At 45.3% G+C, this 14,849-nt stretch overlaps 1 protein-coding gene across 2 annotated transcripts in view; it reads right to left on the reverse strand.

Annotated features, from left to right (window-relative positions):
- The window catches only part of WIPF1 (WAS/WASL interacting protein family member 1), a 76,544-nt gene that overhangs the window by 59,482 nt on the left and 2,213 nt on the right, over positions 1–14,849 (reverse strand). The window contains exon 2 of one of the 2 annotated variants that reach the window (XM_069982969.1): positions 9,982–10,097. The gene's annotated coding sequence lies outside the window, so the exon portion shown is untranslated. Of the gene's footprint in view, positions 1–9,770; positions 9,848–9,981; positions 10,098–14,849 lie in introns of those variants that run through there. The other variant, XM_069982974.1, reaches the window with a different exon arrangement.

Here is a 14,849-nt window from a genome sequence, read left to right on the forward strand (position 1 = left end):
GGTGTAACTATGTAGGGGTACAGAGGGCTGTAACTACTGTATAGGGGTACAAAGGACCTAACTACTGTATGTGTTGGAGCCTAAAATATTTGTCTGGCAGATTCTGGAGAGAAGATTCACAGCCAGGAGAAGACTTCAAGGTGGCCCAGGCTGGATGGAGAGAAAAAGAAAAGGTGACAGACTCTGATCGGAGAAGACGCCCCCGGTGAGTCACTGGATGTAACTGCACTCTGTTATAGGGTTGTAGTGTTAGGGGTCATGATGTGGCAGTATTATGTAATGGTATCATTGGTGATATCTTTCTGTTTTGTTTAGTGCAGTTTTTATGTAATATGTAATCACTGTATGGTGGAAATAGTGTTATAAGGTAACTATTGTATGTATTGGGGCTCTTGATACAGTGTGGGGGCAAATTCAGTACATTATACAATGTGCCGAAAGGGAAGGGGGAGGGGCCCACTCTTGAGGGCTGTGCACTGGGCCCACCAATGTATTAAAACGGCCCTGGCTAGACCCCTGTATAATGCTCTCTAAGTGATAGTTCAGCTTCTCCCTGCCATTACCACTAGTTTCCTATGATAGAGTTATTCATCTGTCTACTCCAGGCGTGACTCATAACTTTTATTCTGCTATGCGTATAAGCACAATTTCCAAGAAATAGCAGAAAATCTGAGGCCAAACTATAACCAAACTCCTGATAACTTCTGTGAATATTTCAGAGCAGATTCTTTCTAATTTACTTTTACTCTCAAGCACATATAAACTACCATCATACATATAGAAAGATCAAGACAGGAGAACCAAGCAGCAATTCCCAGGACACCAATTTTTATTAGGGAAGGCCCAATGTTATGTAAGGCTATGTTCACACGTTGTATGAGAGCGGCGGTTCCGTGACTCGGCCTGGTCATGGAACAGCCGGTCTCAGAAAAGATCAACCTGGCCGATACTGCAGTCCCGGATGGATGATCTTTAGCGCCGCTGAGTTCTGATCCGTGCATCCGTGCGGGCCCGTATCAGAATTCCCCACTGCACACTATGGAGCATGCGGCCGGAGCACACTCCATTGTGTTAACTGACAGGGTTTTCTGCGGCTGCTATTCAATAAATAGCGGCCGCAGAAAACTGACATGTCAGTTTCTCGTGGCACGGCTAGGGATCCCGGCCGGAGTGTATACTATACACTCCGGCCGGGATTCCATTGAAGGCAGCACAATGTAAGGTTCGTATAAATCACGGCCGTTGTTTTAAATCAACAACGACCGTGATTAATATGAACCTTACGTTGTGTGAACATAGCCTAACACAAGAAGCAAAGGGATTACAATATTTATATGGAGCTAGCTTCACAAATGGTAATGTATGGGGCTGTGTGTGGTTGGCTTCACCTATGTTAATGTATGGGGCTAGCTTGACCAATGGTAATGTAAGGGTCTTTATGGGGCTAGCTTCATCACTGGCAATATATGAGGCTGTATGGGGCTAGCTTCACCAATGGCAATGTATGGAGCTGTATGGGGCTAGCTTCAACACTGGTAATATATGGGACTGTATGGGGCTATCTTCAACACGGGTGATGTATGGGTCTTTATGGGGCCAGCTTCATCACTGGTAATGTATGGGTCTGTAAGGAGACCTGTATGAGGTTAGCTTCACCAGTGGTAATGTATGGGGCTGTATGGGGCCAGCTTCACAAATGGTAATGTATGTGGACCTGTTGGGGCTAGCTTTACCAATGATAATGTATGGGGCTAGCTTCATCAATGGTAATGTTTGGGGCCAGCTCCACCAATAGTGATGTATGGGGACCTGTATGGGGCTGGCTTCACTAATGGTAATGTACAGTATTGGGGTTTTATGGGGACCTGTATGGAGCTGGCTTCACCATTGGTAATGTATGGGGATCTGTATGGGGCTGGCTTCACCATTGGTAATGTATGGGGATCTGTATGGGGCTGGCTTCCCCAATGGTAATGGCAGACCTTAGCTGCAGATTCCACTCTATACATAGCAGTGAATGACATCTGCCGTGAAAATTGATGGCATTTTCATAACAGATGCATGCGACAGTTACGGGAATCCATGGCATTCCTAGAATATATAGTAGATTGTTTAGGCTGTGAGTGAATAGAGAATTGTCTGTATTCTGCTACCACCACCAAGATTCTGCAACATATATGCAATGTGTGAATCCAGCCTGGTGGCTGTTTCTTTTATTGGTCGCCATTGTGCAACCTTTTCGCCTAACAGTGGTTCCTGTTCAGCAGAATTGTTCCACATGAGTAACTAGTAAAAAAGTAACTACTATACTGAGGTTTTTACTTCTTTTATGCAGCTCTTTCCAAACTGAGAGTCTGCAAAGGCTGTTTACCATATGTGTCCATCATATATACGATAAATGTATTCACAGACCTCCATTACTCTGGCCTCCAATTGGGTGGTAGATGTCGGAGTCTGCTGTATGGAGTAGCATAGTCCCCTGCATACTGCACAAAAAAATCAAGGGGCAGTAATGCTATTGCCATTCGTTTCAGCTCTGCAATGCATAGCGTACTCCAGGAAAAAAAAAAATTTTCTTTCAGATCAACTATTTCAGAAAGTTATACAGATTTGTAAATTTTTAAAAATCTCGAGTCTTCCAGTACTTATCAGCTGCTGTATGCCCTGCATGAAGTAGTGTTTTCTTTCTATGTCAGGAACTGTCCAAAGCAGGAGAGGTTTTCTAAAGGGGTTTGCTGCTACCTTTGACAGTTCCTGCCACAGACAGAGGTGGCAGCAGAGAACACTGTGTCAGCCGGGAGATTTTCTCCACTTCCTGCAGGGCATGCAGCAGCTGATAAGTACTGGAAGACTGGAGATTTTTAAATAGAAGTAAATTACAAGTCTGTAAAACTTGCTGAAACCAGTTGATTTGAAAGAAAAAGGTTTTCGCTGGAGTACCCTTTTAATGTACAACTCAGAGAGATGCATGATACCATGATACTGTGCAGTACTTCTAGCAGCTACCAATGAAATGGATAGGTCACTGACATGCTCGTCTGCAGACATGTTTGCCTGCTAACACCAGACTATGACTGGAATGTTTCCGACTACAGTGTGGTCCCTGGTGCATTTTTCTATGCACCACTGCAGGTGTAGGTTTTGCACTGCACCTTTTGAAATCTATGGCAGATATAATACTACTATAAGTAATGGGGGAGGTCACATGTGGCAGGCTCCTCTCTGTCAACCCAGCATCTCCTAATGGGGATATATAAAGGAGACTATGACCTTGTAAGAATATATGGCCTTGTAAGAAAGATTTTTGTCTTTTCAAAAATCGTGACTAATAGCAGTCTAGGATCTTAAACACACACCTAGGCATTATTCACATGTCGCACAAAGTTGTCCGTGACTGCGGATCTGCAATCCAGATCAACTTATTGGCCATTGATTTCTATTGGGCTATTCACACAGTTTGTTCTATTGCGGATCCGCAATCTGTTCCGCCAAAAAATTGGACATGTCCTAGTGCAGATTGCGATTACGGTCAGATTACCAATAGATGTCTATGGGTGGACATCACGGATGTCACATCCATGGAGTCCGTGAAAAACGCAGGTCAAGTCTAAGCGAACTAGTTACATTTTTTTAATCAGTTCGACATTTTTCGGATGCGGATACAGATGAACTACGGATACAATTACAGACCACTTTTCACAGATCACAGAGTACAAATAGCAGACCTATATGCTGACCCCCAAAAAATCGCTGAATGGGTGAATGAGACCTAAGGCTGGATTCACACTACGCTTTTTTCATCCGTTTTTGCAAAAAATGGACAGAAAAACTGATGCATTTGTGTGCATCCATTTTAATCCGTTTATTTAACGTACACAAAAACGTAAATGACTTTATTTTTGTGTACTTTAAAAAAAAGAATACATTTTTGAAGTCAATAGAAAACGGATCAAAACTGATGTGCATCTGTTTTTCCATCTGTTTTTGCAAAAAGGGATGAAAAAACATGGTGTGAACCCAGCCTTAGCCAATAAAGAGTGTTATATGTTTATCGACATAGTCTAACAATTATTTTTTTTTACACTTTATATCCATCTATACAGTTTACACTGTTGACCCTTGAAGAGGGTGAGCACTACAATGCCTGACACATCCACAGCTGCTGAAAAAAGCAGCTGTCAATTTCCACCCAGCTGCCTTGGCACCATCCAGGCCATTGTGGGGTGTTCCTCTATCTGGTGATGTAGCCATCCAGTGACATCCTTCAGCAGCTGTCAGGCTTTCCTGTCTCACCAGCCCTAATGGCGTATTTTTCTGTGTTAGATGATGTTCTGTCTGCAATTTCTTCTACATTTATTGATTTGTAATTGTTACCATCACTTCTTCCATAAAAGACACAGCTAGACGCAGCTTAGAGAGTGTAGGAGATCAGTGTCATATCCTGCCAATACCTATTATTAATGGCAAGAAACTGGTCTGTATATGAGGGATATGTATACAGGGAGCTAGTGACATGTCCTTGGACAGGATGTAAACAAAATACCATGTCCTGTGCTCAGCTAATTGACTTCTCATTACTATACATCCTTAAAGGGGTACTCCGGCAAAATATTTTTTCTTTCAAATCAACTGGATCCAGAAAGCTATATAGATTTGTAATTTACTTCAACCAAGGAGAGGATGGATGAAGGGAAGATGAAGGGATGATGGGTAGGTTCTATTCATATGCATTTAGGTTATTTTGGTCTATGGACTTGTCAAGGACAGTTTTGAGGCCCTCTACTGGTTTTGCTGTGCCCAGATCCTGGTGTAGACTGTTCCATTTCACACCTCAGTGTACACCACACCAGAGCTTAGGTAAATCATCCTGTAATGTACATTATACATTCTCTTAGATATAGCATTCACTTTACCACTAGCTTAAAATGAACAAAAAAAAAAAAAGCACCAACATATTCAGAAAGGGAAGTAAATAACAAACAATAACAATAGAATCTCCAAGGGTACATATAGAAACAGATTAGAAAAAAGAACTATTCAGTATATGGCTCTAATCTGTAAAAAGAAATTATATGCTTTAAGGCTATGTCCACACACCTTATATTTTATGAAAAGAACAGCGGTTGTTTCCAATTAAAACAATGGCCGTTCTTTTCATAATGCATTGAAGTGAATGCAAACAATTGTCAATGGTCATTGTTTGGCTTCGGCCGTCGAAATAATTTTCATGTCATTTATTTCCGTCCGTTGTCCATAGATTTCCATGCAATTTTTCATTTAAAACAATGGCCGTTGTTAGATATTCAAAACAATGGCATAGTTTTGAGTGCCAAATAACAGCCATTGTTTATAGGTAGTGAGAACATAGCCTATATGGGTTAACCATTATCCAGACCTTTAGGGTATGTTCACAAAATTTACTTTAAAAAAAAAAAACAGCGACTGTTCTTTTCAGCCTGGACGGCATTGCATTGAAATTAGTGCAATGCCACCCGTTCCATGCACAGGCTGCACTGACAACGGCCATTGTTCGGTGTGTGGCCATGCAAAAAAATGATGTCAATTAATAACAGACGCTGTTCCACGAACAGCGGTCGTTACTAATCTTCAATGCACACATGGATGCAGTCTGTTCATCTATGGTGTGTATGGAAATCAATGCTTAATTGATTTCCATACACACACCGAATGGGTCGCATGGAAAACAATGTTCCTGCGGCTGTCAGAGCTCTGATGGCCACAGTAGCATGCAGACACCTGCCTGTGTGTGGCCATTATAATAACTGCCGTTGTTATACTGTGTGTGAACATAGCCTTAAATTGATGGACTATCCTCGGGATAAGGTCTGACTCTTAGCACCCCCACTTATAAGTGGTTTGAAGGGGTCCCGGTACTCCAGTGGGGATGCGACCTCTTTGTTGTTTACACTGCGTCTCCCTAAGTAGTAGTATTGCAGCTGAGCTCGGGAACACCAAGGAACGCTACTGCTGTCCAAGTCTATATAAAGTCCCTTTTTGGTACAGGTTATGAAACAGAAGCTGTGGTGGACCACATGTCTAGTTTCTAGAGATGAGCGAACCTGGAGCATGCTCGAGTCCATCCGAACCCGAACTTTCGGCATTTGATTAGCGGTGGCTGCTGGACTTGGATAAAGCCCTAAGGTTATGTGGAAATCATGGATATAGTCATTGGCTGTATCCATGTTTTCCAGACAACCTTAAAGCTTTATCCAAGTTCAGCAGCCCCCGCTAATCAAATACCGAACGTTCGGGTTCGGATTAACTCGAACCCGAACCCGGTTCGCTCATCTCTACTAGTTTCCTTTAACATACAATATGCAACTTTATTGGAGATACAGGAGATGCATTTTGTGTACTTTGATTTCTGCCTTCAAGACATCATATCCACTTCCAAGTTCAACCATTTCAAAAAGTAGTCCATACTATTTGAGCAGCATGCGAGACGTAGGCCTTATAGTTGTTATATCAGTATAAGGTCTAATGCACATGACAGTATGGTACATCCCTGTGGTACGGATGTTATATGGCACCTTTAGAATTCTGTGGACCCCTAATGCCTTATAGTTCTTATATCGATATAGGGTCTAATGCACATGACCGCCGTATTATACAACCCTGTTGTACAGATCAGTTATTTGGCACCTATAGAATTCTGTGCACCCCTTATACCTTATAGTTCTTAAATCGGTATAGGGTCTAATGTACATGACCATATTATACATCCCTGTTGTACAGATTAGTTATATGGCACCTATAGAACTCTGTGGACTCATAGTTCTTATAATGCACATTACCATATCATACAGTACATCCCTGTGGTACAGATCAGTTATATGGCAGAATTTTCTAGGCCCACACTGTACATTTGTATGTCTTGTCACACTGAGAACATACATGTGGCATGCTACTTAGCTGTATGAAAGTAATACTAAAAGCATTGCATCAAAGCAAGAACTTAGAGGCACAATCCGGATCTTAGCACCCAGTGCCTTATTGGTCCGACTTCTGACATGTTGGCCGAATGAACATTCAAATGACAGCTATTCATCCTCCCATACACATGAATATGAGCTGACAGTCCATGTGTTTTCAATAGGGAGAGCAGAGAAAATTGCCCTAGGGAGAACAAAAGGATCAGGCATTCAACATGCCTGATCCATCTCTTCCCCAATATCATCTGTTAGGTGGAATCAGGTGACCCCATAGACACTAGATAGTCGGCCAGTCCCTCCAAAAATGCATGGGTTTGACTGGACTTTCTCTAAAGTGTACGAAGGACCCTGCTGAGAGGTGGAAACAATTGTATCCAGAACTAAACAGCCAGGATTCCAGGCTGACACATTGTAGCAAACCACCAGAGGGATTTGTGCAGCCCCTGAAAAGGTTAAGATGAACGGAGGGTGATTACATGTGAATCCATGACTAAAAAGACTCTACATTGACCATGACTGGGACTCTATCCAAAGTCACTGTGTAGGTGGATCCTGAGCTCATTTTTTGTTTATTTCCTAGCAAAATTTAAGATATGTAACACAATGCATCCTATTCTTAAAGAAGTTGTCACCTAGTAGCATAATAAAAAAACAACAAAACAAAACAAGTAACACATTACTCTTGATCTAATTTCTGCAGAGGACTTTGTGCCCTACACTATGCTACAGTAAAAATCTTGGCTACCCAAAGGTATGGCTAGGACTTGTATTGAATGAGATTGAAAAATTCAGTGTTTTAAAACCTGTGATTGGTGGTTTTTAACTAGTGACAAAGAAGCTGAACAGGATGATGTATCACTTACATTGTTCTGTGCAGCTGATTCAGAAATATCCTCCATGGACAATAAGTAGTCCTCTCCATAATGTGCATGAGCCCAGTAGTCCTCGATATTCATGAGAAGCATAAAACTCCGCCCATCAGCTGATGATTGGCAGTTATTTATTCATGCTGTGTATCAACTGTCAATCGTGAGCTGGAAGGCGGGGGAGGGGTGTGGCAAGAATCCTATTCTCCTGCATATTAGGAGAACGGCTGAACAGAATTATGTAAGTAATACACCAATCTGTTAGGCATTTCTGTCACTAGTTTATGCTGCTCTCATTTAAGACAGCATAAACCTAGTGACAGATTCTCTTTAAATGCTTAATAAATAATACCAATAAATCATGCTATAAAATAAATGCTGTAAACTATAAAATATAGGTCTGTTCAGGTAGCCGCTATACAACATTAGCTCTGTCCTGGAGCTTTATCTTGCTTTGCTGGGGAGAAGTTAACCGAAGCCACACGTGTTTTGTCAATCTTTAAAATTACAGCAGATTTCCTCTCCTGCATCTCACACTACAATACAGGAGGCCGCTGATCTACCACCGCATTACCGGGATATCAGCAGCTGAGACTCTAGGGATGCAGATCTGTCAGCTCCGGCACTGGATGTACATTGTGCCAAATAAAACAAAACAAAAATAGTAACAAAAATTCAATATACACATGAAAATAAACTCTACCGGATAAAGTTCCTGTTGCAGATAACCATCCCAGTTATAAGCCCTGCCTACTCTTCTTCAATTGAGGGTTCTGTTCTTAGTAAGGACTACAAGTCCCAGCGTCAGCATGGATCAGGCCATGAATTTTATGTTCCAGTGTGATCTATAAAATTTTGTTAAGATTTACATACTGTAAACCAGCGCTCCCCAACCTGTGGGTCTTCTGCTGTTGCAAAACTACACTACAACTCCCAGCAAGTCCTGATAGTTTTGCAACAGCTGGAGAACCACAGGTTGGAGAACACTGCTGTAAAACAGACAAAACCTATGCATCATACCAAGTTTAAAAACAACAAATAGAATATATCATATCAAACACAGTAGTATAATCCAATATGTATAATATATAAAATAAAGCAATCTCTTCTCTAATGTCATCTATCCTGGAGATCCGGTGATCTGCAGGTCTGACTCCCAAACTCCTAGGTGACCATGTAATTGCTGGAAGAAATTTCTATCTCCGGCCATAGGAATAAATTGCGATCATCTAATGCAGGGATAGGGAACTTTCGGCCCTCCAGTTGTTGCAAAACTACAATTCCCAATCACCAGCCATGATGAGAGTTGTAGTTCTGCAGCAGCTGGAGGTACAAAGGTTCCGCATCTATGATCTAATGGATGGTCCAGGTTTGCCAGAGTGGCATCAATTCCTAGCTACACTGACTAATGGAGGGAACCCCCTATGATGCCAATATACCCTAATAGAAGGTTATAGAAGGGAGATTTTGGTCATTGATGTCTTGCAACACTCCCATCATTACCAAAATCCTGACCTTACATGACCCTGGACAACTCTCTGAGGATTAACGACTATACGGTATTAGTGTTAAAGAAATCATTACTTTCCGCCACAAAAAAAATCCGTCCCATTCATCTGACTGGGGACATCCCGGATGAACAGGATAGCTGCAGAACTCTCCGTAATCTAATCTGCCACATGTGAAGAAGAGATCACAGAGCGACGAAATAAGCATCAAAGTCTTTGGCTATTGCAGCTATTTGTTATATCAGACAAACCAAAAAATCATAACCTCTATAGAGAAGAAGAAGAGATAGAAATCTGAACAGGATGCAAAACTATGAGAAGCGAAGCAAATATAAGCAGCAGACAACTGAGAGGAGAGCACTGAATGGGTCAAAGAGCATGCTGGAGTTAACTATAGCAAGCCCAAGGACAAGAAGTTAGAGAGTCCATCCCCAAATACCTACTGTTCTACAGAGGACTGTCCTGAGTGTGGCCTGAGTCAACTGTAACTGTTGTTCTGCCTTAGATGACATGGCAGTGCAAGTCAAGTAGCATAAAAGAGGGGATTAATGCCAGGGATCTGACAGCCTGGCTGAGTGCATTAACATCCTAACACCACACCCAGCCCAGCTTATATGCAGCAGCTCCCATAGCCACTGCCTTGTTGTCACTTACAGGCAGGGAGGGAAGATGGTGAGGACTCCTTCCAGATGTGGCTGCGCTCTCTCTCTCTCCTCGATTGTCCCAGTCACCGGCAGTTGTGTCTTGTTTTCCAGACTTCTCCTAGAGTTCTGCAAAAAAAAAAAAAAAAAAAAAAAAAAATTCTGACTTCCCCTCAGTCCGGAAACATTGAAGTGATGCAACAGTTCCCACATGTGGCTGCTGCTGATCAAGCCTCCTCTGTGAGCCAATGTAGAGACTGGAGGCTGCAGATAGATCAATACAGGATGAATGATGGCAATTAACGGCTCATGTTTTCTGCTTCTTACCAGGATGGGCTAATGGGACTACTCTACAAAGTCTGTACTAGTCCCTATTCTCACTATTTGTTCTCATCTCCCGCTACTTTGAAAGTTATTTAAACCTAAAAGTATAAAGCACTTAAAAAGTTGATAGCTGATCAAGTCCCACAAGCACGTAAAGGAGCGGCTTTATATAATATATCTATTTTTGCTATTTTTTCCCCCATGCCATTTTATTATTGTATGAAATAATGTAGTGTCCAGATGTCAGCTGGGAGTGGATACAAAAATATGATTTTTCAAATTCTTATTCGCTGCTTTTCATGTGTTTAAGGGGCGTCTTTTGTTTTATTGGAATAGCACCATGCTGTAGGTGTGTTATTTTTGTTGGCACGCAGTGAAAGCCCCGCGTTTCAGAAGCAAGATTTTTTATTCTGTACATCTGTACATGTGTGGAAGCTGCAGTTTCTCCACTGCAGAATATATATATATTATATATATAATATATATCATAAACTAGGACAGTGAAGTGCAACCTTTTCAGCTTACTGTGTCAAAATTTGGCCAAAAAACAAGCATAACTCGGGTAACGTGTCACTTTGACAACAAAAAAAACACATAATTTCACAATATTTATAGTCTAAATAACAAAAATATTTACCACCAGTACCCATCCCATCACCAGCATACACCCCCAGTCAGGGGCGGTCTTGGCATTTCTGGGGCCCCAAGCGAAGTTATGTCTGGGGCCCCCCTCGACACGCGTTCCAACATAATAGACCGCTGTGTGTTGCTCCCAGTAGTATATACCCCTTGTGCGCTACCGCCAGTAATATATACTCCTTGTGTGCTGCCCCCAATAGTATATACCCCTTGTGTCCTGCCCCCAGTAGTATATACCCCTTGTTTGCTTGCCCCAGTAGTATATAGACCCCTGTGTGTTCCCCCAGTTATATATAGCCCCCCTGTATGCTCCCCCAGAAGTATATAGACCTCCTGTATGCTGCCCCAGTTGTATATAGACCCCCTGTGTGCTGCCCCAGTTGTATATACCCCCTGTGTGCTCCCCTACTAGTATATAGGCCCCCTGTGTGCTCCTTCAGGGGTATTTATCCCCCCTGTGTGCTCCCCCACTTGGATATAGACCTCCTGTGTGCTTCTCCAGTAGTATATAAACCCCCTGTGTGCTCCTCCAGTATTATATAGACCCCTTGTGTGCTGCCCCAGTAGTATACAGACCCCTGTGTGCCCCCCCCAGTTATATATAGACCACCTGTGTGCCTCACAAGTAGTATATAGACCCCCTGTATGTCCCCCCAGTAGTATATAGACCCCCTGTGTGCCCCACCAGTAGTATATAGACCCCTGTGTGCTCCCCCAGTAGTATATAGACCCCCTGTGTGCTGACCCAAGTAGTATATAGACCCCTCTGTGAAGTCCCAGTAGTCTATAGCCCCCCTGTGTTCTCCCTGGAGCATCGACACCACAAGGACAGAGCAGCCACTTGTGACCGCAGGGAAAACACTTCCTGTGGCCACAAGAGTGAGTGACAGGAAGGGAGCCAATGGCTCCTGCCCTGTCAGTGCTGCTGCATGTAACTGTGAGCGCTTATTACGAGTGCTCATAGTTACAGTTCAGATCACAGCAGCGAGCGGGGCAGCGGCCCTGTCCAGCCGTCTTGAGCACAAGAGCAGGGAGTGGGGGCCCCCAACATCCATCGATTGGGGTGCTTAGTGCCAAAGACCGCCACTGCCCCCAGTCCCCATCCCTTCACCAGCATACACCCCCAGTCCCCATCCCTTCACCAGCATACACCCCCAGTGCCCATCCCTTCACCAGCATACACACCCAGAGCTTATCCCTTCAGCAGCATACACCCCCAGTCCCCATCCCTTCACCAACATACACCCCCAGTGCCCATCCCTTCACCAGCATACACACCCAGTGCTTATCCCTTCAGCAGCATACACCCCCAGTCCCCCATCCCTTCAGCAGCATACACCCCCAGTCCCCCATCCCTTCACCAGCATACACCCCCAGTCCCCATCCCTTCACCAGCATACACCCCTAGTCCCCATCCCTTCAGCAGCATACAAGCCCAGTCCCCCATACCTTCACCAGCATACACCCCCAGTCCCCATCCCTTCAGCAGCATACACGCCCAGTCCCCCATCCCTTCACCAGCATACATTCCCAGTCCCCCATCCCTTCACCAGTATACACCCCCATCCCCCATGTCCCCATGCCTTCAGCAGCCCCCACACACCCCAGTTTTACTGCCCCCCCCCATCCCTTCATCCCGAAACCTCTCCCTCACCGATCGACCGTCTGGTCCGGTTCATTCTTTAGGAGGGAATGCTCTGCTTGCGTAGCAGGACCATGGTGCCGCCACGACAGGCTGTGGCACACGCATCCAATCAGAAAAAAGGGCTGGGTGACGTGGCGCATGAGCCGATGGCCAGATCTCCACGGCAAAATCGGCACCAGAAGCGGGACACGCAGGAGCGGGTATGTATACGGGACCCTGTCTAGGGGTGGGGTGGGTTCAGGGGGGTTGCCGGAGGTGACAGGTTACCTCTAAATCGTTATCTCTTTTAGCCATATCTGATGCAATGCTGTGTAGATATAGTTATATATTGTTCCCTTACCAGATTGGCCACCCACCCTCCCTTGCTGCGGGTACAGGCATCAGTATAAAGAGTATGGGGGGGGGGGCTTTTCCAACTATCCACCAACTGATGATGGAGAGAGGCATCAGGCATGATGGAAAATTCCTGCCCAACTCAATTGTTCTCAGAGCTTTAGGCGTCCAGGCATGATGGGAATTGTAGTTCTGAAATAACTGGAAGGCTGCAGGTTGACAGCCCCGATTTAGAGGTATACAACTATACATAGAGCTGAGAATGAGATGATAAATCTAGTCTACTTGTTGAAAGTTATCTTTAGATATATGCTGCCTTAGCCGAGTGTTGTACTAGACTCTCTCTGGTGGCTCCATAGAGAATGAATGGAGCAGTTGGTCACACTCTGACCCACAGTAACATTAAAGGGAACCTGTCACCCCCCGTGCCGGGGTGACAGGCTCCTGACCCCCCGTTAGAGCCCCCTATGCTCACCTAATCCCGCCGGGTCCCGCTTCTGGAGGTGGTCGGGTGATGAAAATCTCAGCCGCTGCAGCCCGGCGCGCGCGCTGAGAGATGAGTCCAACGCTCATAGAGAATGACAGGAGAGTCCAGCGCTCCGTCATTCTCTATGAGCGTTGGACTCATCTCTCAGCGCGCGCGCCGGGCTGCAGCGGCTGAGATTTTCATCACCCGACCACCTCCAGAAGCGGGACCCGGCGGGATTAGGTAAGTATAGGGGGCTCTAACGGGGGGTCGGGAGCCTGTCACCCCGGCACGGGGGGTGACAGGTTCCCTTTAAAAACAAATCGGTCAGGCCATTCCACTGATCCCTGGGGGGCCCAGAGGTCAGACCCCCCACGATCGTATATGCATATGTTGTGGATAGGGGACATGTAATAATAAATCGGAAAACCCCAACCCCAACTGTAACTGCAGTGTTCCACTGGGAACCCTGCAGGGCCAATGGTTGGGTCATGGCCTAGTTTATATGTGTTGTATGTATTTATAGTTTTTATGTTGTAACTGTATTATACCAGGTATAGCTGGGAGCAGGTGAGCCTTTCTAAAGAGAGGAGGTGTAGTGTAGCTTCTCTGTCCTTAGTGGCCGGCGGGCAGGGCCGTTTCTAGCACCGTGCCAGCCGGGCGGCCGCACGGGGCGCTAGAAGTTAGGGGGCGCCATAAACTGAACATATGAGCAGTAAAAAAAAAAAAATTCTAATCGCGTCTGAAAGTGGGCGGGGCCACGGCCGCAGGGGGCGGGGCCAATGACGCGCGAGGGGATGGGGGGAGGAGAGCTCACCTCAGTCAACTCTTCACTTCAGCAGTGGGGCAAGCACTCATGCAGCTTCTTTGCTCCTCCAATGAAGCAAGGAGCTGTGAGGGCCGCCTACTGCCAGAGGAAGAGAGGACAGACCGCCCCCTTCCTGCACCTGCCTGGGCCTGGAGGAGGACTGCCCTGCATGTTGTAGGTAAGGGAAAGCCCCCCCCCTCCGCGGGTGGAGGGGGCGGAGCCAAAGTTATGGGGGCGGAGCCTCGTGTGTGTGTATGGGGTGTCTTCTTCTAAGTCCCTGAAGAGTATACAGTATCCCCCCCCCCTTCCCTCTTCATGTATTGTCCATGCCCTAGTGTGCTACTGTGCTGTTCAGTAGTGTGTGTGTGCGTGTGTCCCTCTCTTTATACTGTTCACTAGGCCCTGAAGGTTACATTGGGGAAGGGTGGGGAGATCACCCAGCTTTCCCACCATCTTGTAGGCAGTATAATGGGGTCATCCAGCTAGCCCAGGGTCCTATACTTAGTATGATCAGGGTCACCCAGCTTTCCCAGGATCCTGTAATCAGAATGATAGAGGTCACCCAGCTTTCCGGCATCCTATACTCGGGGGGGGGGGGGGGGGGGGGGGCATGGGGGACGATGAGGGGTGACTGCACACATGGGGGATGATGAGGGGTGACTGCAC

The sequence above is a fragment of the Dendropsophus ebraccatus genome, chromosome 9 (genome assembly GCF_027789765.1).
Source record: "Dendropsophus ebraccatus isolate aDenEbr1 chromosome 9, aDenEbr1.pat, whole genome shotgun sequence".
NCBI lineage: Eukaryota > Metazoa > Chordata > Amphibia > Anura > Hylidae > Dendropsophus > Dendropsophus ebraccatus.